Source organism: Giraffa tippelskirchi, chromosome 11 (genome assembly GCF_054371585.1).
Source record: "Giraffa tippelskirchi isolate mGirTip1 chromosome 11, T2T-mGirTip1v1.2.pri, whole genome shotgun sequence".
Classification (NCBI taxonomy): domain Eukaryota; kingdom Metazoa; phylum Chordata; class Mammalia; order Artiodactyla; family Giraffidae; genus Giraffa; species Giraffa tippelskirchi.
The window spans coordinates 90919337-90945341 of NC_137285.1; the positions used below are offsets into that span (position 1 = coordinate 90919337).

The 26005-nt window shown below is 40.1% G+C and overlaps 1 long non-coding RNA gene across 1 annotated transcript in view; it reads right to left on the reverse strand.

Moving 5' to 3' along the window:
• LOC145527425 (uncharacterized) overlaps positions 1-26005 on the reverse strand; it is a 44381-nt gene that overhangs the window by 2838 nt on the left and 15538 nt on the right. The gene's annotated exons all lie outside the window — the stretch shown is intronic.

Sequence of the window (26005 nt, forward strand, 5' to 3'; positions counted from 1 at the left end):
AGGAGATGGGAGGATGAGAGAAATGGAGATGTCAGAGTTTAATAGGGATCTATTAATTAAACTATTGGGCTTCCCAGATGGCACTAGTGGTAAAAAAAACCCCGCTTGCCAGTGCAGAAGACATAAGAGACATGGGTTCGATCCCTAGGTCAGGAAGACCCCCTGGAGGAGAGCATGGAAACTCACTCCAGTATTCTTGCCCGGAGAATCCCCATGGATAGAGGAGCCTGGTGTGCAACAGTCCATGGGGTCACAGAAATGTGGACAGAACACCTGAAGTGACTTAGCACACATGCAATTAAACTCTTACGGTTTATCACAGGATATTGAATATAGTTCTCTGTGATACACAGTAGGGCATTGTTATTTATCCATCCTGTATATAAGAGTTTGCCTCTGCTAATCCCAAACTCCCATTCCTTCCCTTTCCACCTCCCTGTTTCATAATCACAAGTCTGTTCTCTATGTCTATGTGTCTTTTCCTGTTTCATAGATATGTTCATTTGTTGATTTAGACTCCACATATATGTGATATAATCTGATATATGTTTTAAAAGGATCAACTCTGGTTGCTGTGTTGAGAAAAACTGTGGAAAGCAAGGCAGACCCGTTAAAAGATCTCTATTACACCCTGGTATCTCCATTTCTCTCACCCTCCCATCTCCTCCAGGGCTTCCCATTGACCACACTGAGCCAGGAGCTGGAAATCCATTGCTATGGATTGCAGTCAAGAGTCAGTGATGGCTTAGATGAGGGTGTCAGCAGGAGAGGCAGTAAGAAGTTTGGATTCTGGATATATTTGAAGGAGAGATGATGGAATTTGTGGAAAGATTGAATGTGGGGTGAGAGAAGAAGAAAAGAATAAAAGTGATCCCAAACTTTGGCTTATGCAACAAGAAGGATGGAGCTGCCATCGTGAGTGGGAGACAGCAGGTGGAGCAAGCTTTGTGCACATGTTCAGTGTGAGATGCCTGCTGAGCATCCAAGTAGAGATGAGGATCAGGCAGCTGGACATCGCGGGTTTTTAGTGTAAAGCTACCAGACTGGCTGACTTACCAGTGAAGCAAGGGAGAACAGATGAAAGGAGAGGTTCAGGGGCATTTGAATGTCAGTCATACTGAATGGATTGCTAGCCTGCCCATGCAAGACAGAAAGGAGAAACTACCAACGGGAAGAAGATGGAAACCTCATGGTGGACAGATCAGGACAGGAGCCTTGTTCGCTTGTCACTTCCTCTCCTCCCTGACTCAACATCAGAGGAGGGCGGGAAGCGGGACAAAGAGGGGTGAAAGGGGGAAAAGTCAACCAATGTGCTGCTCACCCTCCTCCCAGTTTCTAGAGTCATTAGTCTAGTCTGCCAGAGCAGAGAGAAAGAGCACTGAGAATCAAAGTTGAGACTGAAGTCAAAGCAGCAGCACTCAGTTTTTAAATCCACAACATGACTATTTGAATAACTGAAAGTGGCTATAAGGTTATGGAGCCGGAATGAGATGCCTGAAGACAGCCTGCTCCCTAGCCTGGAAACTGATGTGTGCTTGTGACTAATCCAAACGTGGGTCCACTTACCTGCCTGCGGTAAAGCTAATCTACTGACACCAGGTTGTGATGAAGGAAAGTTCAGTGTTTAGTGTGGGGTGCAAAGCAAGGAGTCCAGGTAGCTAGTGCTTATAAGGCCCGAACTCCCCAAAGGCCTTCAGGGAAAGGGTTTAAAGACAGAGTGGGGGAGGGTGGTTGTGGAGTGTGATTTTTATCTCATGGACAGTCTTCTGATTGGTTGGTAGTGAGCTAATCATGAATCAACATCATCAACCTTCTGGTTCCGGCCATCTGGGGTCCACATACTTGTGGGTGGCATGCAGTTAAGTTCTTCCACCTGGTGGGAGTTTCAGTAGGATATGTCTCAGAATGTTATCTATAGCCCTTGCTGCTGCTAAGTCGCTTCAGTCGTGTCCAACTCTGTGCTACCCCATAGATGGCAGCCCACCAGGCTCCTCTGTCCCTGGGATCCTCCAGGCAAGAACACTGGAGTGGGTTGCCATTTCCTTCTCCAATGCATGCACACATGCTAAGTTGATTCAGTCATGTCTGACTCTGTGTGACCCCATGGACAGGAGCCCACCAGACTCCTCTGTCCACAGGATTCTCCCTAAAGGTCCTTGACTTTTATTAATGGTTAAACTGTTATTATTTTGTCTTGCTCGACCATTTTCCTTTCTTTCTGCATTTTCTCTCTTCTCTGATTAAATTTACTCTTCAGAACTTGGGGAAAGTCTAGGAGGGTAAAGTTTTTCTAGAAAAGAGGCAGGTGGAGGACTTTGGGAAGGGGTCTGTTACAGGAAGACCCCATAGGATCCCTGCTTGGTTACAGGGTGAGAACACAGTTTTAACACTTATTAGGGAAAAAACCTTTTAATGTTCACAACCTGTGAGAGACTACTCATGGAACTGGCATATCAGTGTCTGATGCTATGAGATCTACAAGAGATACAGCTATGGACTTAAATTCACTCACCTATAAAAAGAAGTAGGTTGGACAAGATGATAATCTCTAAGGTCATTCTCAAATCTCAAATTCTATCATTTGATTTGAAGCACCTAAGTCAGTGTTATCACATTGGCTGGTGTGAACCAATATTTTGCTAGTGATTTTTTTTATCTGAAACTACACTTATGATAACAGGATTTGACCACTTGAGTAAGAGTGAAACTAAAGAGCTTTTTAAATTCAGTTACTAAAATACTTCTAAGATTCTGCTTTTAAGGCAAGCATTATCAATAATAAGGAGCAATGTAATTTCTACCCATATGCATCCCAAGCATATCAATGAAATTTCAGTTTATGCAGACACTTACTTTACTGGGTTTAATGAGAATCTAAAAATAAGAACTAATGTCCTATGTGTAGATAAACACAATAAAAGATTTCTTTGACACAGAGTTCCCAACGTTGAGGAACACATTTTTCCAACTCATACTTTGGCCCCTTTAAGCCCTCAGATTACTCTCTTCTAGCAAACTCAATGACGGATGTGTTCCAGAAATGATTCCTGTAATTATTCCACATTAGTGCAGAAATCAGCTAAGGTTGCAGAATGCAAATCAGTGATTTTACCATACAAAATTTATTCTAGTTTTCCTCCTAGGAAAACCTTGTGATTGAAACACACCAGTTTTTGAGTATATTTGAAGCCCATTTTGCAGCTGCAAATACACAAATATTAAAACTGGAGCAGCAACTAATAGTCATGGTATCTGAGTGACTATGTTATAAAATATATAAAACATGGCATCTGGGTGACTAAATTATAAAAGGAGAAAAGCTATCTGAAATTGACTCTTGGAATACATTGCTAGTTTGAGAAAACTTTTTCCCTAAAATTTAGAGGATAGATAAAATTACCAACAATAAGATTTTGGGGAAGCTAGGTGTATCATTTCAGTGCAAAACCAAAAAAAAAAAAAGGATGTTTAAATAATATCTGATCTGAGATACTTATACAGTCTTTTTTCTTTGGCAGGTGTGAACTGACCACCTGATTGATTGGAATTTTCATAGAGACGGAGGGATGTAGTAAAGTGCATCTCAATCATTTATTCTTTCATTAAATAGGAACTAAGGTGAAATTTTTGACTTTAGTCAAAAGTAGTAATAAAATGGTAAACCAAGCTGCTAATTTCAGTAAATTAGAAATGCATAAAAAGTGTAAATTTAATAGTGTTTATCCAGAATATTGAGGTGTTGTGATGTTTTTCCTGTCTTGTATAGTTTTTAAGCTTTTATTTCTGTATATATTACTTAAAAATTTGAAACATGCTATTTTATTTGGAAACAAAAAATGTGAATGTTATACATATTATATATCAATAGAGGTAGTAGTAGTGAAAGTCACTCAGTTGTGTTCAACTCAGTGACCGCCATGGACTGCAGCCTGCCAGGCTCCTCTGTCCATCAAATTCTCCAGGCAAGAATACTGAAGTGTGTTTCCATTTCCTTCTCCAGCGGATCTTACTAACCCAGGGATCAAACTGGGTCTCCTGCATTGCAGGCAGATTCTTTATAATGTGAGCCACTAGAGAAACCCCATAGCTTATATATGTGTATATATATATTATATATGCATAGATATATATGATATAGAGGAGGAAAAGTGGAAGCAGTGACAGATTTTATTTTTCTGGGCTCCAAAATCACTGCTGATGGTAACTGCAGCCATGAAAATGAAAGATGCTTGCTCCTTGGAAGAGAAGCTATGACAAACGAAGTTCAGTTCAGTTGTCACTCAGTCATGCCCAACTCTTTGCAACACTATGGAATGGAGCACACCAGACCTCCCTGTCCATCACCAACTCTTGGAGCTTGCTCAAACTCTTGTCCATCGAGTCTATGATGCCATCCAATCATTTCATTATCTGTCGTCCCCTTCTCCTCCTGCCTCCCATCTTTCCCAGCATCAGGGTCTTTTCCAATGAGTGAGTTTTTCACATCAGATGGTCAAAGTATTGGAGCTTCAGCTTCAGCAACAGTCCTTCCAGTGAATATTCAGGACTGATTTCCTTCAGGATTCACAGGTTTGATCTCCTTGCAGTCCAAGAGACTCTCAAGACTCTTCTCCAACACCACAGTTCAAAAGCACCAATTCTTAGGTGCTCAGCTTTCTTTATGGTCCAACTCTCACATCCATACATGACTACTGGAAAAATCATAGCTTTGACTATATGAACATTTGTTGGCAAGTAATGTCTCTGCTTTTAGTATGCTGTCTAGGTTGGTTACAGCTTTTCTTCCAAGGAGGAAGCATCTTTTAATTTCATGACAGCAGTCACCATCTGCAGTGATTTTGGAGACCAAGAAAATAAAGTATGTCACTGTTTCCATTGTTTCCCATCTATTTGCCATGAAGTGATGGGACCACATGCCATGATCCTCCTTTTTTGAATATTGAGTTTAAGCCAACTTTTTCATTCTCCTCTTTCACTTTCGTCAAGAGGCTCTTTAGTTCCTCTTTGCTTTCTGCCATAAGGGTGATATCATCTGCATATCTGAGGTTATTGATATTTCTCCAGGTACTCTAGATTCCAACTTGTGCTTCATCCAGCCCGGCATTTTGCATGATGTGCTCTACATATAAGTTAAATAAGAAAGGTGGCAATATACAGCCTCGATGTACTCCTTTCCCAACTTGGAACCAGTCCATTGTTCCATGTCTGGCTCTAATTGTTGCTTCTTGACCTGCATACAGATTTCTCAGGAGACAGGTAAGGTGGTCTGGTATCTCCATCTCTTTAAGAATTTTCTACAGTTTGTTGTGATCCCACAGTTAAAGGCTTTAGTGTAGTCAATGAAGCAGAAGTAGATGTTTTCTGGAATTCCTTTATTTGTGTGTGCATACTGAGTGCAGCACTTTCACAGCATCTTCTTTTAGGATTTGAAATAGCTCAGCTGGAATTCCATCACTTCCACTAGCTTTGTTCATAGTGATGCTTCCTAAGGTACACTTGACTTCTCATTCCAGGATGTCTGGCTCTAAGTGAGTGATCACACCATCGTTGTTATCTGGATCATTAAGATCTTTTTTGTGTAGTCCAATGCTGTAAAGAACAATATTGCATAGGAACCTGGAATTGACAAACCTAGACAGTGTAGAGACATTACTTTACCGACAAAGGTCCATAAAGCCAAAGCTATGGTTTTTCCAGTAGGCATGTTCAGATGTGAGAGTTGGACGGTAAAGAAAGCTGAGCACCGAAGAACTGATGCTTTTGAATTGTGGTGTTGGAGAAGACTCTTGAGAGTCCCTTGGACAACAAGGAAATCATACCAGTCAATCCTAAAGGAAATCAACCCTGAATATTCATTGGAAGGACTGATGCTGACAGTAAAGCTCCAGTGCTTTGGCCACCTGATGCAAACAGCTGACTCATTGGAAAAGACCCTGATGCTGGAAAAGATTGAAGGCAAAAGAATAGGGCAGCAGATGATGAGATGGTTAGGTAGTATCACCAACTCAGTGGACTTAAATTGAGCAAACTCCAGGAGATAGGAGATAGTGAAGGACAGGGAAGCCTGGCATGCTGCAGTCTTTGGTGTCACAAAGAGTCAGAGATGACTTAGTGACTGAACAACAACAACAAAAATATATATGCATAGATTTTTATCTCCATATGAATATATATATTTATGAAGAAAGAGAAAAATACAAAATATGACATATATGAGTGTCTAATTAATGTACAACTTCCTTATATGTTTCCTCACAGTAAACTGTGAGATTATAGCTTTACTTATAGATGAGGAAGCATGCTCAACAAATCTTAGAAACTTGTTTGAGATCACACAGCTAGTTAGCGGTAGATAAAGATTGATTTTTAGTCTATTTGATTTTAATCTCATGCTCTTTCACACTGCTGTGTCGTCCCCTTTCTGCAAACCCGCTAAGGAAGCAAGACAAATCTACAAAAGAAATGAATAAGTGATTATTTCTTTTACAAATGAATTCTCACTCTGGATTTTTTTTTCAATAATCGGTGTTTAAAATAGCATTTGCCTTTATATGCAATTCACTGCATAGAGTTTTCAGGAATGTAGGTATTGCATGTATTATATGGAGTATTACAAGTATTATTTATGTATATATAGTGTCACCCAATACTTACATATATGTTACAAGTATTGGGTTTTCCAGGTGATGCTAGTGGTAAAGAACCTGCCTGCCAATGCAGAGAAGCAAGAGACATGGGTTCTTTCCCTGGGTCAGAAAGATCCCCTGAAGGAGGTCATGGCAACCCACTCTAGTATTCTTGCCTGGAGAATCCCATGGACTCTGGGAGGAGTCTGGCGGGCTACAGTCCATGGGGTCACAAAAGAGTCAGACATCTTAGCGACTAAACAGCAAAGTATTACATACTATAAGACATGTCCTTTAAAATGTACGTAATAGGGCTCCCTGGTGGTCCAGCGGTTAAGGATCTGCCTACCAATACAGGGAACATGGGTTAAAACCCAGGTCTGGGAAGATCGAATGTGTTGTGAGGCAACTGAGCCTAGGCGCCATAACTTCTGGGTCCATGTTCTTGAGCCCACAAGCTGAAACTACTGAGCCTGCACATCACAATTACTGAAGTCTGAGCGCCCTAGAGCCCATGCTCTACAAAGGAGAAGCCACGACAAAGAGAGGCCCACACACCACAGCTGGAGGTTAGCCCCCTTTGGCTGCAACTAGAGAAAGCCTGCATGCAGCAATGAAGACCCAGGGCAGCCAAAAGGAATTCTTTAATTAATTAATAAAATGAATGGAATAGACGTGTTCTGGGTTTCAAAAGATCTATGTTGCTATGTTACATATGTATTACTTACTGACATCTTGACTAATCCTTTGAAGAGAACAGAAATGAGGCTGAAAGGAGAACATATATGTGAGGCATCAGGCTTGTCATAAACTGCAAGGTTTATTAAATCCCTACAGCTTGTCAAATAGTGCTCAGGCCAGGGCAGACAAATGTACAAAACAACTTTTCTACCGTCAAGTCCCATGAATAGTATGGCTCCAAGGTGATAATCAGAGATTTCTATAGATACAGAGATAGATATAGTCACATATTTCTAGTGACGTATTATACATCATGTTTCCCAAGCCACATTAGGTAAGAAGTAAAAGAAGAGGATCAGAATATCAGTACAAATATATTATTTCCTTCGCTCTGCCTATTCACTTGACTCCTTTAAAACCATTACAGATTCTTTCTGAGTTGTCCTTAGAGTCTCACCATAATGGACATGCACGAACACCATTCTACTTTTTTCCAGCCACAGCTTCTCTGCCCAGGGTAGGGTCTGCTGCTAAGTTTCCCAGTGCGAAAGAGCAGATGCTACTGCCCAGGGCGCTTGCCTTGGCTCCCTCCTACCTCCTGCCCCCAGCTTTGCCCGGTACTAACGCCGTTTCATTGTGCAAAGGCACTGACAGGGAGAGCTTTGGTGCAGAAGTCTCATGCTGTGTTCTTCTCTGGTCTGTGGAGCTTCCCTCTCCCTCTTTGTATCTCATTCCTAGGCTCTGTGTAACTCGTGTCCTCAGCCTTCTTCTGTGGATGGAAATAAAACTACCTTAGCGTGTGCTTTGCTCAGTCGTGTCTGACTCTTTGCAAACCCCTGGACTGCAGGAGGAGCCAGGCTCCTCTGTCCACGGGGATTCTCCAGGCAAGAAAATTGGAGTGGGTTGCCATGTGCTCCTCCAGGGGATCTTCCCAACCCAGGGATCGAACCCAGGTCTCCCACATTGCAGGTGGATTGTTAACAGTCTGAGCCAAGAATGTCCAAAATTTTCCTTTGTCTTCATTTATTAAACTTCAGCAACTTAGTAGTCCCCTTCCATGTCTGAGAATCTAATCCATGTCAGAATCTGGGAATCTGAGAGCGTTTCTGAGCAAGTCTGTTCAGATTTTTCTACCCTTTGAGTCCTCTCTAGACTTGCTTTTCTATTCTCCAGTCTCTTCCCTCCCAGCAAAGAATGCTTAAAAATAGAGCCTCCGTAATCATGAGCCCCAAACACACAATATTGGATTCTGTGCAGCACTGAGTCCTTATAATAAAAATGTCCATGTTTGGCTTAAACAAAGCTAAGTTAGTGTCTCTTACTTTCAGCAAAAAGAATCTCAACTGAAACAAGTGTGGAAGGAAGGAGTGGTTTGTTTGTCTCTGAACACGGTTACTTTTTCTGCTCTGAATCCTTCCAGTTCTTCAGAATTCCCAAGATTATCCCCAAGCTCTCCATTACTAGTTATATCCTACAAAGTGAGTCTCTCTCAGATGAATTAATGTGGAAGGCTTAACTCATTTTTCTGATGTGATTTGTTGTCAGCATTAATTAACAGAACAGATTGTTGGGTAATTTCCTTTTCCTCTGATACTACAAAGTTTAGCATTCTCAATCTCATTAATTTGTTTATGTGTTTTATAAACAGTTAAATTGAAAAATGTTCTTTTAATAAACATCTCTCAGTGCAGCTATACTGCAAGTCCTGGCTGTACACTGAGAGACCTGTAATTTGGTCCCAGGCAAGGAGGTCCATCATTTATTTGTTGCAAGACTGTACGTCAGGCATTTAGTATCCCTGAAATTATTTCACCACCTTTAAAACAAATGACAGATGTGAAAAGGGCACTGTTATGAAAAGGCAAAGTGCAGAGTATTAATAACAGAAATAGTAAATTGAAGACATAGAGAGTACTTTCTCAGTTTCTTTATAGAAGATGTGTACAACTTTTTCTTACTTGAGAGCTTTTCATAATACTTTGGGAAGTACTACAAGAAAAATATTTCAGATAGTATTCAAGCTAAAATTAGTAGAGAAATAATGATGTATTTGAATGAATAAATATTTTTGGCAGTTGTTCAGTCACTAAATCATGTCCGACTGTTTGCAACCTCATGAACTGCAACATGCCCGGCTTCTCTGTCCTTCACTATCTCCTTGCTGTTGCTGCTGCTTCTGCTAAGTCACTTCAGTCGTGTCCGACTCTGTGTGACCCCATAGACGGCAGCCCACCAGGCTCCCCCATCCCTGGGATTCTCCAGGCAAGAACACTGGAGTGGGTTGCCATTTCCTTCTCCAATGAGTGAAAGTGAAAAGTGAAAGTGAAGTTGCTCAGTCGTGCCCAACTCTCAGTGACTCCATGGACTGCAGCCTACCCAGCTCCTCCATCCATGGGATTTTCCAGGTAAGAGTACTGGAGTGGGGTGCCATTGCCTTCTCCACTATCTCCCTGAGTTTGTGCAAACTCACATCCACTGAGTCAGTGATGCCATTCAGCTATCTCATCCTCTGTCATCCCCTTCTCCTCCTGCCCTCAATCTTTCCCAGCTTCAGGGTCTTTTCCAATGAGTCAGTTTTTCTCATCAGGTGGCCAAAGTATTGGAGCCTCAACTTCAGCACCAGTCCTTCCAATGAGTATTCAGGGTTGATTTACTTTAAGATTGACTGGTCTGATTGCCTTGCTGTCCAAGGGCCTCTCAAGAGTCTGCTCTAGCTTCCAGATGGAAGCTGGAAGAAACAAGCTGGAAGGCAGAGGAACCAGAGATCAAATTGCCAGCACACGCTGGATCCTAGAAAGAGCAAGGGAATTCCAAAAGAACATTTACTTCTGCTTCATTGACTACACTAAAGCCTTTGACTTGTGTGGATCACACCAAACTGTGGAATATTCTTAAAGAGGTGTATTTGAATGAATAAATATTTTTGGCAGTATATAATACATGTTTTGGGCTTCCCAGGTAGCACTAGTGGTAATGAGCCCACCTGCCAATGCAGGAGTCATAAGAGAAGTGGGTTTGTTCCCTGGGTTGGGAACATCCCTTGGAAGAGGGCATGGCAACCCACTCCAGTATTCTTGCCTGGAGAATCGCATAGACTGAGGAGCCTGGCAGGCTACAGTCCATAGGGTCACAAAGAGTTGAACATGACTGAAGTAAATTAGCACACATGCACACAATACATATTTATGAATTCGTTAGAAAGAACTAACAATATGTATTTGTCAGAATCTTCTTTGTAGTCTTTTTAGTGCTTGTTGCAGGTGACATCTTCTCTAGATTTGTTATAATCAATCTACCTAAACAGTTGCTAACTCAATCACATTTTAGGATAGGGAGAGGGGAGGCAGGGATAAAGTTTAATTGTGTGTTTGCTTCAGAGCAGATGAAGATATTAATATGTTCAATTTTTCAATAGGTGCTAGACACCATCATCTGAATTAGATTAAAAATTAAGATTAACCAGGCAATGGATTTGGGACTTCTGATGATTGTTCACCTGAGAACATTTTCTTATTTGACATTCTTCTCCTTTCACTCCTATCCTAACAACATCTTTGTTGTCATCATTTTACACGCAGCTATTGTACGTTTGTTGAGCCCTCTGGTTCGGTTTTAGCATCCTTGGAATTACTAATGCAATACAACATCACATATCCAGAATATGATTGTGATTCAATTATCTAATACATGTAAAATGACTAGAAGAGTGTGCTCATATACCTTCAATGTAATTTAGCATGGGTTTGTTTCTATCAAGTCAATTAATTTAAATAGAATATACCACTAAGCATATTGCACTGTAACTACTAGCCTTTATTTTTATTCAATAGAAACACATGGATTCTTCTAATTATCAGAAAGTCTGAATTAGTGGTATACAAGTCAGTGAGGTAATGTCTCCTACATGCAGTTGTGTCCTCTAATTTTTTTCTCTTTCTCTGTAACATATTCCCTGCTTCCAGAAATAAATTGGAAGAAACTTCCTTTTGCCCTCTGCAAGATAAATTGAGCTTCCTTGTGTGAAAGCAAAGCAAGTAGAAAAACTGATTTTTTCCATTTTGGGCAGCTCTGTTGAGTTATAGTGTCATTGCACAGCAGGCTTTTATAGATAAGAAAGTCAGGGGTGGAGGAGCAAGAGTTCTCAAGGAGAAAGAGGCATATTTGGGGAGAAAGGAGAAAGCATGCCTGGCAAGACTGTGATTTGTGATCTACTTGAGAAAAAGGAAGACAGCATTATGGGACAGAACATGGACTAAGGGAGCTGGCTTGTGTAAGGTTTTAGCTGAGCCTGAAAAGAGACATTCAGTGTGCCTAGCAGTTTATAAAATCACACTTAATCTTCATACTAACTCTGAAAGGTAGGTATTATTATCTAAATTTTACTCGTGAGGAAATTGTAGCTCAGGGAATTAAATGACTAACAAGCGACAGAATGAAGAATTTGATGCCAGATCTTCTGATCCTATTAGATCCATTCAAGTCCTGCCTACCCCCACCTTTCATAGAGACTTCTTTGTCATCAACAGAAAGTGTTTGCTAGCTAAATTAAAAGTCAGCCTCTGGCTGTGGGGCCAGAGTAAAGAAAGGATAAAGGGCATGGCAACCCACCCCAATATTCTTGCCTGGAAAATTCCATGGACAGAGGATGATGCTTCCCCCTTTGGGATCAGTCTTAGGACATCTTTACACATCTGTAACCATTAGACTTTATAAAATCCTCACAGCATAGTCTCTCTCTCTCTATTTGAGTAATTGCTGAATGCCATCTCTTCAAATTAGACCATAAGTTCCTGAGGGCATGAAGCAGGTTTGATTTGCTCACCACTTTATAGGCAATGCAGCCCAATACAATGCAGGAGCATAGTAACATTTGGATAAATTTAAAATTATCCATAGTTGGATATGGATAATTTTAAAAATAAATATTCTTTTTAGAACAGTTTTACAGAATTATTGTGAAGATGGTATAGTCTTCCCATATATTCCACTTTCAGTTTCCACTATTATTAATGTCTTACATTAGTGTGGAACGTTTGTCACAATTAATGAGCCAATACTGATACTGCGGGCCCCCCTGGTGGCTCAGATGATAAAGAAACTGCCTTCAATGCAGGAGACCTGGGTTCAGTCTCTGGGTCAGGAAGATCCGCTGCAGAAGGGAATGGTATCCCGCTCCAGTATTCTTGCCTGGAGAATCCCATGGACAGAGGAGCCTGGTGGGCTACAGTCTATGAGGCACAAAGAATAGGACACGACTGAGCCACTAACACTTTCACTTTCCGTTTTCACTGATTTCATTCAGAAATCCTGTCAACTCTAGTTTTCTTAAAATCCAATATCCTTTTAATTTCCAGAATCTCATCTGGAAATTGCATGCTGCAATCCACGGGATGGCAAAAAGTCAGATGTGACTGAATGACTGAACAACAACATCTAGGATACAACATTACACTCAGTAGTCAAGTCTCTCTATGGCTGTGACAACTTCTCAGACATCTCTGTTTTGAGGACCTTGAAAATTTTGTGGAACACTAGTCATATATTTTGTAGAATGTCCCTCAGTTGAGATTTGTCTGATTTTTTTTTTTTCCTTATGCTCGGATTGGGTAGGATTGGGTAATGTGTTTTGGGGAGGATGACCACTTAGGTAGAGTGTCTTCTCACTATATCATATCAAGGGTACATACTATCCATGTGACTTATCACTGTTGATGTTAACTTTGATCACCTGGCTTGAGGCAGTGTTTTTCAGGTTTCTTCACTATAATGTTACTCTTTTGTTTCTCCCCTTCCATTGTACTATTTGGAAAAAAATCATTATGTGAAGCCCACCTTTAAGTAGTGGGAATATGCTGCATTTTCTTTAGGGTGGAGTATCTACAAACATTATTTGGAATTTTTCTGCTTAGGAGATTTATTTCTACTCTCATTTCAGTTCAGTTCAGTCGCTCAGTCATGTCCAACTCTTTGCGACCCCATGAATCGCAGCACACCAGGCCTCCCTGTCCATCACCAGCTCCCGGAGTCTACCCAAACCCACGCCCATCGAGTCGGTGATGCCATCCAGCCATCTCATCCTCTGTCATCCCCTTCTCCTCCCGCCCGCAATCCTTCCCAGCATTAGGATCTTTTCCAATGAGTCAACTCTTCACATGAGGTGGCCAAAGTATTGGAGTTTCAGCTTCAGCATCAGTCCTTCCAATGAACACCCAGGACTGATCTCCTTTAGGATGGACTGGTTGGATCTTCTTGCAGTCCAAGGGACTCTCAAGAGTCTTCTCCAACACCACAGTTCAAAAGCATCAATTCTTTGGTGCTCAGCTTTCTTCACCGTCCAACTCTCACATCCATACATGACTACTGGGAAAACCATAGCCTTGACTAGATGGACCCTTGTTGGCAGAGTAATGTCTCTGCTTTTCAATATGCTATCTAGGTTGGTCATAACCTTCCTTCCAAGGAGTAAGCATCTTTTAATTTCATGGCTGCAATCACCATCTGCAGTGATTTTGGAGCCCCTCAAAATAAAATCTGACACTGTTTCCACTGTTTCCCCATCTATTTCCCATGAAGTGATGGGACCAGATGCCATGATCTTAGTTTTCTGAATGTTGATCTTTAAGCCAACTTTTTCACTCTCCTCTTTCACTTTCATCAAGAGGCTACTCTACTTACTTATTTATCTAATCATTTACATCAGTGGTGAACTCACAGATACTTACTTTATGCTTTGGGTTAGAATCCAATGCAGCATTGTTTTGTTTTCTGAAATTATTCCAACATTTGTCATTAGGAATTCTTTAAGTTGGCTCCTGTATACCTTTGACACTCCCCCACCCCTCATCAGTGCAGGGTTTTGTTTTGTTTTGGGTGCTTTCTGACACTACAAGTTGCTCTAAGCTCATTTTTTGTATTTTATGTGGAAGTCCTAGAATCATCTATTTCTGCAAGGAGTTCTCATTCCTTTTATTGGAGAATGGTATTAGAAACCAAAATCTGGGCACTAGAAGTGCTTGTTGCTGTTGGAGTGTCACTGCTTCTAAGTCCTCTCAGATGACAAAGCAAGGAGGTATGTGTGTGTACTCTTACTAGTATTTATGCACATCTCTATAAACATTTTTATATGCAGCCATTTGTATCTATGTAAATATTAGCTTACACTGATGCCTCCAACTCTAACTTGTTACCACATGGACTGTTCTAGACTCTTCCCATTGCCTGTCTGTAATCTCCCACTCCATTAGTGAGAAACCTGGCTTCCATCATTTGCTATCCCTTTACGTACTGCTTCAATTCCAATAACCATTAGTGGTTTTAGAATTGTTAACCTATATTTCATGGAAAACAAGTTTATCAGCTATAGAACATATAGAACTGCTTTAAGACTTACAGACCCCATTGATTTCCAATATTTTGGGGGATAGCAGTCTAATTCTTCAGTGTATTCATTGAGGTTGTTTCATAAATCTGTAATATATTTAGATTCCTTTGTCACATTCTAAATTCAATCCTGGGACCCTCTGATCTCCAAAAGGATTTTTAAAATATTTGCATACATTAAGGTTGCACATTGTGTTGTAATGTTCTGTGGGCTTTGACAAATGTGTAGTGTCACATACCCACTATTTCACTATCATACAGAATAGTTTCATCACCCTCAAAATCTTTTGCATTTCACCTATTCAACCCTACCCATTCACCTCTCACCTGAATATCTGGCAACCACTGAGCTGTTTAATGTCTCCATAGTTTAGCCTTTTCCAAAAAGTCATATAATTGGAAGTATACAGCATTTTTTTTAAAACCACTGAATGATATTTCATTGTATTAATGTGGTAAAGTTTGTTTATCCATTCCTATTGAAGAGCACTTTTGTTTCTTCCAGTTTTTGGCAATTATGAATAGAGCTGATATAAACATTCATGTGCAGGTTCTTATGGACATTGTTTGCAAATAAGTTGGGTAAACACCTAGAAGCACAACTGCTAGTAAGACTATTAGTTTTATAATCAACTGTCTTCCAAAGTGTATGTACCATTTTGTATTCCCACCAGCTTTAAATGAGAGTTCCTATTGTTTCACCTACCTCTGTGCACTTAGTATTGTCAGTATGTTGGATTTTAGCCATTTGAATAGGTATGTAGTGTTATGTCTTTGTTGTTAAATTAACGAATTTTTCACAAGGAAGAATACCATTTACTCATGTTTCCTCTAAATATACAATTTACAAATTACCTTCTGGACCAAACCCCTGTTTTACAAATCAGCAAATTGAGGACCAGTTACTTTTCAAAGTCCCAGTAGCATTTGGTAGAAGAGAAATCACACCAAGGCTGTTAGTGGGGCCATTTTCTACAATCAAAAAACAAACAAACAAAACAAAAATTGCTCTTTTGTAATAACGTAGTAAGTTTGTTGGATAGAGTTTGAAGAAGTCACACGGCAAGAGATGTTTTTTGAGAAACAGAGACATGAACTGTGAGTATGAGCAGATCCTTTGTGCCAGGCACTACAGGGGCTCAGGTGACATGGGGCCATGTTTCTGAGGCTAAGATGGAAAGTCATTGAGTATCCGATCCTGTTAACTTTATACTGAGAACAATCCTACTTCCTGACTCTATGATTGCATCTTTTTCAAAACCTAGAAGGATTAGAGCAAATCCATGGGGCACTGGAAGGGGAAATATATCCCTCAATCCTTTATATTTCCTGTTTGTAAAACAAAAATATGGAATAAGAACACCTGCTGTTTACCTAGAAGTTTTGTCTGGATATGAGAATCTTGACTGCAAAGTTCAGTGAAGTTTCATTCCAGTGCAGAAGTCTTGATGTAACAATATATGAGGAAATTATTTATCTTGGATTTTATTAAGAAAATAGAAGAATTAATCTGTGGTTCAGTTCAGTTCAGTCGCTCAGTCGTGTCTGACTCTTTGCGACCCCATGAATCGCAGCACACCAGGCCACCCTGTCCATCACCAACTCCTGGAGTCTACCCAAACCCATGTCCATCGAGTCGGTGATGCCATCCAACCATCTCATCCTCTGTCGTCCCCTTCTCCTCCTGCCCCCAATCCTACAGCATTAGGGTCTTTTCCAATGAGTCAACACTTTGCATGAGGTGCCCAAAGTATTGGAGTTTCAGCTTCAACATCAATCCTTCCAGTGAACACCCAGGACTGATCTCCTTTAGGATGGACTGGTTGGATCTTCTTGCAGTCCAAGGGACTCCCAAGAGTCTTCTCCAACACCACAGTTCAAAGCATCAATTCTTTGGCGCTCAGCTTTCTTCACCGTCCAACTCTCACATTCATACATGACCACGGGAAAAACCATAGTCTTGACTAGATGGACCTTTGTTGGCAAAGTAATGTCTCTGCTTTTTAATATGCTATCTAGGTTGGTCATAACCTTCCTTCCAAGGAGTAAGCATCTTTTAATTTCATGGCTGCAGTCACCATCTGCAGTGATTTTGGAGCCCAAAAAAATAAAGTCCGACACTGTTTCCACTGTTTCCCCATCCATTTCCCATGAAGTGATGGGACCAGATGCCATGATCTTAGTTTTCTGAAAATTGAGCTTTAAGCCAACTTTTTCACTCTCCTCTTTCACTTTCATCAAGAGGTTCTTTAGTTCTTCTTCACTTTCTGCCATAAGGGTGGTGTCATCTGCATATCTGAGGTTATTGATGTTTCTCCCGGCAATATTGATTCCAGCTTGTGTTTCTTCCAGCCCAGCATTTCTCATGATGTATTCTGCATGTAAGTTAAATAAGCAGGGTAACAATATACAGCCTTGACGTACTCCTTTTCCTATTTGGAAGCAGTCTGTTGTTCCATGTCCAGTTCTAACTATTGCTTCCTGACCTGCATATAGGTTTCTCAAGAGACAGATCAGATGGTCTTGTATTCCCATCTCTTTCAGAATTTTCCACAGTTTATTGTGATCCACACAGTCAAAGGCTTTGGCATAGTCAATAAAGCAGAAATAGATGTTTTTCTGGAACTCGCTTGCTTTTTCAATGATCCAGCGGATGTTGGCAATTTGATCTCTGGTTCCTCTGCCTTTTCTAAAACCAACTTGAACATCTGGAAGTTAACGGTTCACGTATTGCTGAAGCTTGGCTTGGAGAAATCTGTGGTTAGTGAGTCTATATTATAAAATGAAAATTATATGAACTTGACTATACAGCTAATATAAACAAAATAGTAGTATATAAAAAACTAAAAACCCTGTTCTGGTAGTAATTCTGATTCCTCCATCCCAAGGAAATGGTGAAACCCTCTGCTAGACATGACCAAAGAAAACATTTTTGTTTTAATTCTCTATCCAGGGCCTATCTTGCTATTCTGCTGTGCCTCACACTCTTATATCCCAGACTCCATGTGCAGATCGATTACTTTCTTCATCAGTTTTACATCTAATTGCATAGAATTTTCTGTATTTCTATTTGCAATTGCCCAAAGTGCAGATGCAGTGTTCTGAGTGAAAGGTGTTTATGATCTCTAGCCATTTTTTTTTCATGCAATTGCTCAGCCATAATCAAATCTCTGCAAGACACTGTTTTCAGCTTTCCCTATTGCTTTGCACATGCATGTTCTGATGTGGGCTGTCCTGGTGATTTCTGCTTTGTGGAGGGAAAGAGCTGCTGCTTAAGTAGGGATGACCTGAGAATGTTCCCCAAAGGTAGAGAATTTGTGGATTCTTTAGACTGATCAAGTGGGCATTAGTAATTACCTGGTGTGGCAGTTGGAATGGGAGCTCCCAGTGTTATTTTTCCCTACCCAGAACTGGCTGGGGGGTGGCCCTGTGTGCCAACCTCCTTTTAACAGCAACACTTCCTAGAGGCAAAGAATGCCAACTGTGTTGAATCGTTTTGGGATCTGTAATTTCTGTGTACTTGTCTGACCTGAAGACATGAGATGGGTCTCAGGAGCGTGGGTATAAGATTTGCTGATTTCATTCTCTTCTCTTTCAATAGAAGGAAGATAGGGGTGGTAGAAGCTCAAGGGGCTCTCCCCCAAGACCTCACTCATGCTTCAAGATTCTCAGGTCCTTTCTCTTTTATTCCCCTAAAGATCTTCAGAGTCAGGCCATTTAGAGTCACATTGATGTTGCCTCATACCCACAGTGGTGTAGGATGGATAGAGTGCCAAGAAGAAATTTCCTGAAGGAGCAGGCAGTTCTTACTTACAAGGTGTGGTTTTAGGAGACTCTAAAAATCCTTTCTGACTCCTTTACTCAAGCATTTCCCTTCCTGATCCTGCCAAATTGAGTTCTTGGAATGTCCCCAGATCACCTACTCCTTTGGGTTTGGGTGCTAAAGTCTTTTGTGAAGTACATGTGCTGTGTAGGTGCAGGAACCATGAAAAATTGAACTCAGATTAATTTATCAGTTAAGCCATAGTAATTTAGCAAGGGGATAGGATACGCCTGGGGGAAAAGGATGAGAGATAGGTGAAATTTGTTACAGGAAAAGAAGTGATTCTTACCTTGGGTGGTTTTAAATTCCTTAGAGAGTATTTCAAAGACTTTCTTCCCAGAAAAAAATACATACAATGGAAGTGACTTTTGCAGCTGGGCATGTTCAAAAGTCAAAACTTAGAGGCAATGTTTTGCTTGAAAAGCCCTTAGCTAATCTATGAAGAATAGTATAAGTGGTTTTGAGGTATTTTGCTTTTCGGTAGTTTTTATGCATATTGGAATTTAATTATCATTGATCTAGACCAAAAGTGGTATAAAAAGAATACATATATTCTGATATCTGGCCCTACACAACATTCCACCTTTGAAGTACCTATTAAACTTCAGAAGGAGAAAGGGAGTGTCAATTCTTGCCTGCAGGGTATATTCCGTTCTGGTTTGGACTATTGAGCCACTATAATCTTAATGCATGCTAATAGGTTTGTTTGTGGTTGAAAGTTAAAAGTAATTAGTTGCAGGTCTAGATTCTAAAGCCAGAATAGACGTTAAATTTGCTGTTCACCTGAAACCAACACAAAACTGTAAATCAACAATACTCTAATAAAATGTTTTAAAAAAGGAAAAAATCTGTATACTCTAGAACCCGTAAAACTAAAACTGATTTGCTAATGTTGCATTCAAAGGAAACATGAGTACAGTGTCCAATGTTTTAATATAAAATAAAAAGCATTCATCGCCCCCCCCAATTTTTGGACAAAATGAGGCTCCAGTGCACACACACGGCTAACTCCCGTTTCAGAGCATTTGTTGTTTCAGGTGCTTGAGGGGATAGAAAACAGGGCGGCTGGGCAGGGAATGGGACCGGAAGGTGATGAGAACAGGGCAGAGAACAGAGTGGGGGAGAGAGGTGCAGAGGATTGTGTTAAAGCCCCTCTACTGACCTTTGATTTTTCCTTGGACCAGCCCCAGCTGGAGACCTTTCTCCTTTGTAAAATTCCCTTTGCTCTCTCTTTTCTTTGCTTCCCTCCACCCATCCCACCCCCCTTCCTCATGCCTAGCGTTCTCCTTGGCCTCTTAGCACTCAGCAAGTGAAGCCCCAAGGAAGTTCCCAGTTGAATAAAGGAAAAGCATCAAGCAGTCTTATCGCAACTTCCCTGATTCCTCTGGGTTTTCTTGTTATTAATTTTCTTATGCAGTATTTTTGTGAGACAGCTGTGTTTTCAGCTGGAGAAAAGCTTGTGACCTAAAGGACAGGCAAAAAAAATGCCATTAAGAAGGGAGCGGAGAATCTGAAAAGTCAGGGTTTCTTTAAATAGCATCAGCTGTAGCCAGTTTCCATATTTTCTACAGCATCTTGCCTGGCTGGATAGAAAGTAGATGGCCATTCTCTCTAGTCTGATGGTTTCCAATTTCTTTTTTTGGCACAGGGTCATGAACAACAAATTTCTTAGTATCTGGAGAGACCATTCATTTATTCACTCTATAAGCAAGTTCATAAATTTGTTAGTTGGGAAGTTAATAAGTGATTTAGGAGCTCTGGTCACTGCAAAAGCTATAATCTCTCTATTGATATGTAAAGACATAGCTCTGCTTCTGACTCTATTTCCTCATTTGATAGGAAATAAAAGGAAGCCCATACGATTTAGTTTACTGATTGTTTATTGTCCAGATTAAATGAGATGATGTAGCATGTGAAAATGTCAATCATAATTGAGCACCTACAAACAGCTTGGTACATGTTAGTTTCACCTTCTTTCTCTGGACATGTATCGCTGCACTTCACAAGTTTCTATCCCCATCAGAACCTAGAGCCCATTACTCAGAACCCTAAAATGTGGCAAGAAACAATAGGATACATGTATTCGTGCTAAAGCCACTGGGGAATATTCTAATGTTACACACGGAAGCACGGCCCTGGCTGGCTTTGATATTCATTATAATAAATTTCTACATCTTTAAGTTATTTCTCAAGTTAAAACTCTCCTGGTTTTATGGACACCTATCCCCACCCAATCGAGATAGAAAATCTGTGAGATCCTTTGCCACCTATGTAATCTGCAGACTAAAGAATTTTGTAGTCAAATTGCTGGATTTTAAAATTTCTATCTCAAATATAGTTATGCTTTCATGCAAGTTCCACGAGGACAAAGTTTCTGTCTCTTTTCTTCTTTTCATTGTAGAATCCCAATATCCCAATCATTCAGTGCAGAGTCTGACACATTGTGTGAACTAAAAATGATTTGCTGAATAAATGAATCAATGATTTTGTCTAAGCAGCCTAATGAAAGAAGCAATCCAGACTCTGCCTCTCTGGAATGTCTGAGAATATTTAGAGATATTCTCAGGAGTGCTGAGAAAAAATGCTTTTGAGCACCTGCTGTGTGCCTGGCATTGTGTTGGGCCCTTGGGGTTTTAATAAGGCAGCCATATCCCCTGCCATAAAATGAGCATAGAGCTTAGCAGAGAAGAGATACTATATTACAAACTGAATCCTAGGGGACTGGCTTATGAGGAAAAGAAGGGACAGAGAGTTGTGGGGGCACTGTAGAGGGTCACACTCTGTGAGCAATGGCAAAGTTTCTAAAGCAAGTGTTAGACAACATGAAAACATCTTGAAAACTTATAAAAGTATTTCAGGTGAAAGGTACTATTATTCAAGTCCTTGTGATTAGCTATCTGCTCTTTACCGGTGCTCTATTTCTTGGGATACAGAGGTAGGAGCATAGTTGTTCCAGTGTATATATGACCCTGAGATGCAGCTAAAGAAACAAGCCTGAATAAGACTGCAAGCCACTTGTTCTAAAATTCTTCTTTTGAGGAAACATCTGTCTCTCTTTCGGGATGCCAGCGATCACGTGGGCCTTCCAGCATTAGCATCTTTTCCAGCCATCTGCAGTGTTTGCCTCCCACCCCCAAAGGCTTCATCACTGCACACAAACACTCCTCTTTGCCCAAACTTCAGTACCAGGCTTTACTGTGAAAGATTCTACAAAATCTCCTTGAGACCACCTTAAAGTTTCATAGTCCATACATCTGTTCCCAAGGCATTGCAGTTACTTTATTTACAATATATTTATCAGTTTTTTAGTTCATGTGAGCACAAGGGAAAATACAGGAGAAAGACACTATTGTTTGTAGACGTTTTTATTTTTTGGTTGTCATTGTTTTTCTTAGAGTCAGAGGCTGGAAGAAAGCCTGAGATGACATTCGGTTTTATTTCCTATTAAGCAATCACATAGGCCCACTTTTAAATCAAACCTCCTACTTTTAAGTCACTTAGGATGAAATTCTGTAGGTTCCTCTGGTAAATTATTCCAGGGTAAATAAAGCTTGTTTTCAAAAATGCCTTTTACATTTAGTTCAAATATTTCCCATCACCTCTGAGGATAAGTGTTAAGTTTCAGAGGTGTAGTAAAGAGCTGAAGCCTTGGAATCAGGCAGATCTTGGGTCAAATATGACCCCTGCTTTGGATGAATTGTGTGACTTGAGACAATTACACGACCATTTTGTATCCTGGTTTTCTCATATGTGACCTGAAGCAAATAACACTTAGATAAAGAAATAATGTCTATGACCCTGACATTGACCTAATTTCTCTCACAAGATAAACGTTTGATAAATAGTGGTTATCATTTTTTTTCTATGTCAAGTGTCTAATTATAATATATTTGGGAGCAGGAATCATGACTTGTCTGGGTTTATATACTGCACAGCCCTTAGACAGCACTGTGGATACAATAGATACTCAGGAATTATATATAAATGATTAAAAAAAACTGATAGTAAGTGGAAGAGACGACTTGCTCTTCCCTTCTCTTGTCCAGGTCCACGACAGGGCAAATCATTTGTACTTTCTGAATCCTAATTTCTTCATTTGTAAAATTGTTGCTTCATAAATGACCTTTTGCAATTGAATATTTCTGAGGAGTATTTATTCTGCTTTATCAGCACTCCAGAGAAGGATGCTGTTTAGGCAAAATTTCTGAGCCTAAGAATGATTTTTTTATTACTAATACGATTTTTAAATACTTTCATGTATTTTCTACATTTTAAAACATCTTTCGGGGAAGTGTTAGAAATTTTGTCACATTGTCTTGATTAGATTTGAGATAAACAGGGGTAAATGTTGAGTTCCTGTTCCCTTCAGTATTATTTCACGAACAGTATTTAACCAGTATTTAATACTGGCTGCCAAAGTGAAAGTGAAGGTGCGGGAGGGAGGTCTAGGAGCAGATTCTAGAACAATCCACCATGTCTGTTCTGGTAACTAATGGCTTCAGCTTTCCCCCTAGGGTGTTTCCAAAGCTCTTTACAGGATGTTCACCTTGACTCTGCCCAGCATTCTCAACCTCAGCTAAATGAAACTACGTCTTATGACAGCTTAGAAGCTGCAGAAATGTAGCTTGTAAAGCCTGGACACGGTTCTTCTTAGACAATGATAAATTCACACATGTTCATTTAACTGTATTGATTTCTCAGTGTTTTAGATGGACAGAGGATCGAGGTGTGTGATGGGGAGGAAGGGGAAAGTTCCTCCCCATTGCTTCTTAAGTAGCCTTTGGAGTTTCTTTCTACACTTGACTCTTTTCTTAAATGTTGAAGGCTCCAAGATGAATATTAACTACATCACGAAATTCTAAGAAAATGAATTATTTTGTCAGTTTTACCTAGAACTGTTACGGATTCCCAAAGAGAATGATAACCTTCAGTTAAGTGGATAAAGCATTAGGTGAAGAAAGGTGTCTGTTGGTCTCAGCATAATCTTCTCATCTGATTTACCAAACTGCAAATCTCATGGAGTTCCCAGTATATACACTCGTGTTGACTGAGATACATATCAGTAATACAGAAATATTAGTGATACATAAATAGGAACAGGTAAATAAGACTTTATCCTTATGTGTGTAGATTTACATAAATCTAGTTTTGTGGTATTCTACAATGCTAGTGTTTATTTCTTTGACAGGTAGGTGGCGTTCCGTAGACTTTTGGATGGACTAACTTGTAATCTGGGAAAATTATTTGTCCAACTTCACATTAACTGATAACACCAATGAGAATAAAATGTAGGTCACTTGATAGAATTTCACAGCTTTGTTCCATAAACACCAGATTCATATCTTTATATTCAGCAGTTTGACTTTATGCCAATGAAATCAACAGAAAGAAATCCAAACTTAAGGAAATTTCCATGTTAAATCAAATAATTGTAAACAAGTTATTTTTTCTTAACTTTCTAAATACTATGCCAGTGATTTCATCGGATATAGAGCAGAGTCTTTCCTTTGAGAACTTCCTTTCCCACAAACTGATTAAAAATATACAATCCAGGAAATCCTTCTGGTACAAACCGGGGAAAGTTGATGTAAGTGAAAATAGGTAAAATGAAAACAGTGGGTAGAATATGACATATTTATTTGATAAAATATCATAAATAGTTATGAAAGGCACAATATAATTCAGAGCCCACTAACATTTATTTTGATATCATTATTGCATATATTATTTAATGTTTACATTAAACTAGACAGAGTGCATAATGAACTATGGACGGAGGTTCATGACATTGTACAGGAGACAGGGATCAAGACCATCCCCATGGAAAAGAAATGCAAAAAAGTAAAATGGCTGTCTGAGGAGGCCTTACAAATAGCTGTGAAAAGAAGAGAAGCAAAAAGCAAAGGAGAAAAGGAAAGATATTCCCATTTGAATGCAGAGTTCCAAAGAATAGCAAGGAGAGATAAGAGAGCCTTCCTCAGTGATCAATGCAAAGAAATAGAGGAAAACAACACAATGGAAAAGACTAGAGATCTCTTCAAGAAAATTAGAGATAACATTTCATGCAAAGATGGGCCCAATAAAGGACAGAAATGGTATGGACCTAACAGAAGCAGAAGATATTAAGAAGAGGTGGCAAGAGTACACAGAAGAACTGTACAAAAAAGATCTTCATGACCCAGATAATCATGATGGTGTGATCACTCACCTGATCCTAGAGCCAAACATCCTGGAATGTGAAGTCAAGTGGGCCTTAGGAAGCATCACTACGAACAAAGCTAGTGGAGGTGATAGAATTCCAGTTGAGCTATTTCAAATCCTGAAAGATGACGCTGTGAAAGTGCTGCACTCAATATGCCAGCAAATTTGGAAAACTCAGCACTGGCCACAAGACTAGAAAAGGTCAGTTTTCATCCCAATCCCAAAGAAAGGCAATGCCAAAGAATGCTCAAACTACCGCACAATTGCACTCATCTCATATGCTAGTAAAGTAATGCTCAAAATTCTCCAAGACAGGCTTCAACAATACGTGAACCATGAACTTCCAGATGTTCCAGCTGGTTTTAGAAAAGGCAGAGGAACCAGAGATAAAATTGCCAACACCCACTGGATCATCGAAAAAGCAAGAGAGTTCCAGAAAAACATCTATTTCTGCTTTGTTGACTATACCAAAGCCTTTGACTGTGTGGATCACAATAAACTGTGGAAAATTCTGAAAGAGATGGGAATACCAGACCATCTGACCTGTCTCTTGCGAAACCTGTATGCAGGTCAGGAAGCAACAGTTAGAACTGGACATGGAACAACAGACTGCTTCCAAATAGGAAAAGGAGTACGTCAAGGTTGTATATTGTTACCCTGCTTATTTAACTTATATGCAGAGTACATCATGAGAAACGCTGGGCTGGAGGAAGCACAAGCTGGAATCAAGATTGCCAGGAGAAATATCAATAACCTCTGATAAGCAGATGATACCACCCTTATGACAGAAAGTGAAGAGGAACTAAAAAGCCTCTTGATGAAAGTGAAAGAGGAGAGTGAAAAAGTTGGCTTACAGCTCAACATTGAGAAAACTAAGATCATGGCATCTGGTCCCATCACTTCATGGGAAATGGATGGGGAAACAGTGGAAACAGTGTCAGACTTTATTTTTTTGGGTTCCAAAATCACCGCAGATGGTGATTGCAGCCATGAAATTAAAAGATGCTTACTCCTTGGAAGGAAAGTTATGACCAACCTAGACAGCATATTAAAAAGCAGAGACATTACTTTGCCAACAAAGGTCCGTCTAGTCAAGGCTATGGTTTTTCCAGTGGTCATGTATGGATGTGAGAGTTGGACGGTGAGGAAAGCTGAGCGCCAAAGAATTGATGCTTTTGAACTGTGGTGTTGGAGAAGACTCTTGAGAGTCCCTTGGACTGCAAGGAGATCTAACCAGTCCATCCTAAAGGAGATCAGCCCTGGGTGTTCACTGGAAGGACTGATGTTGAAGCTG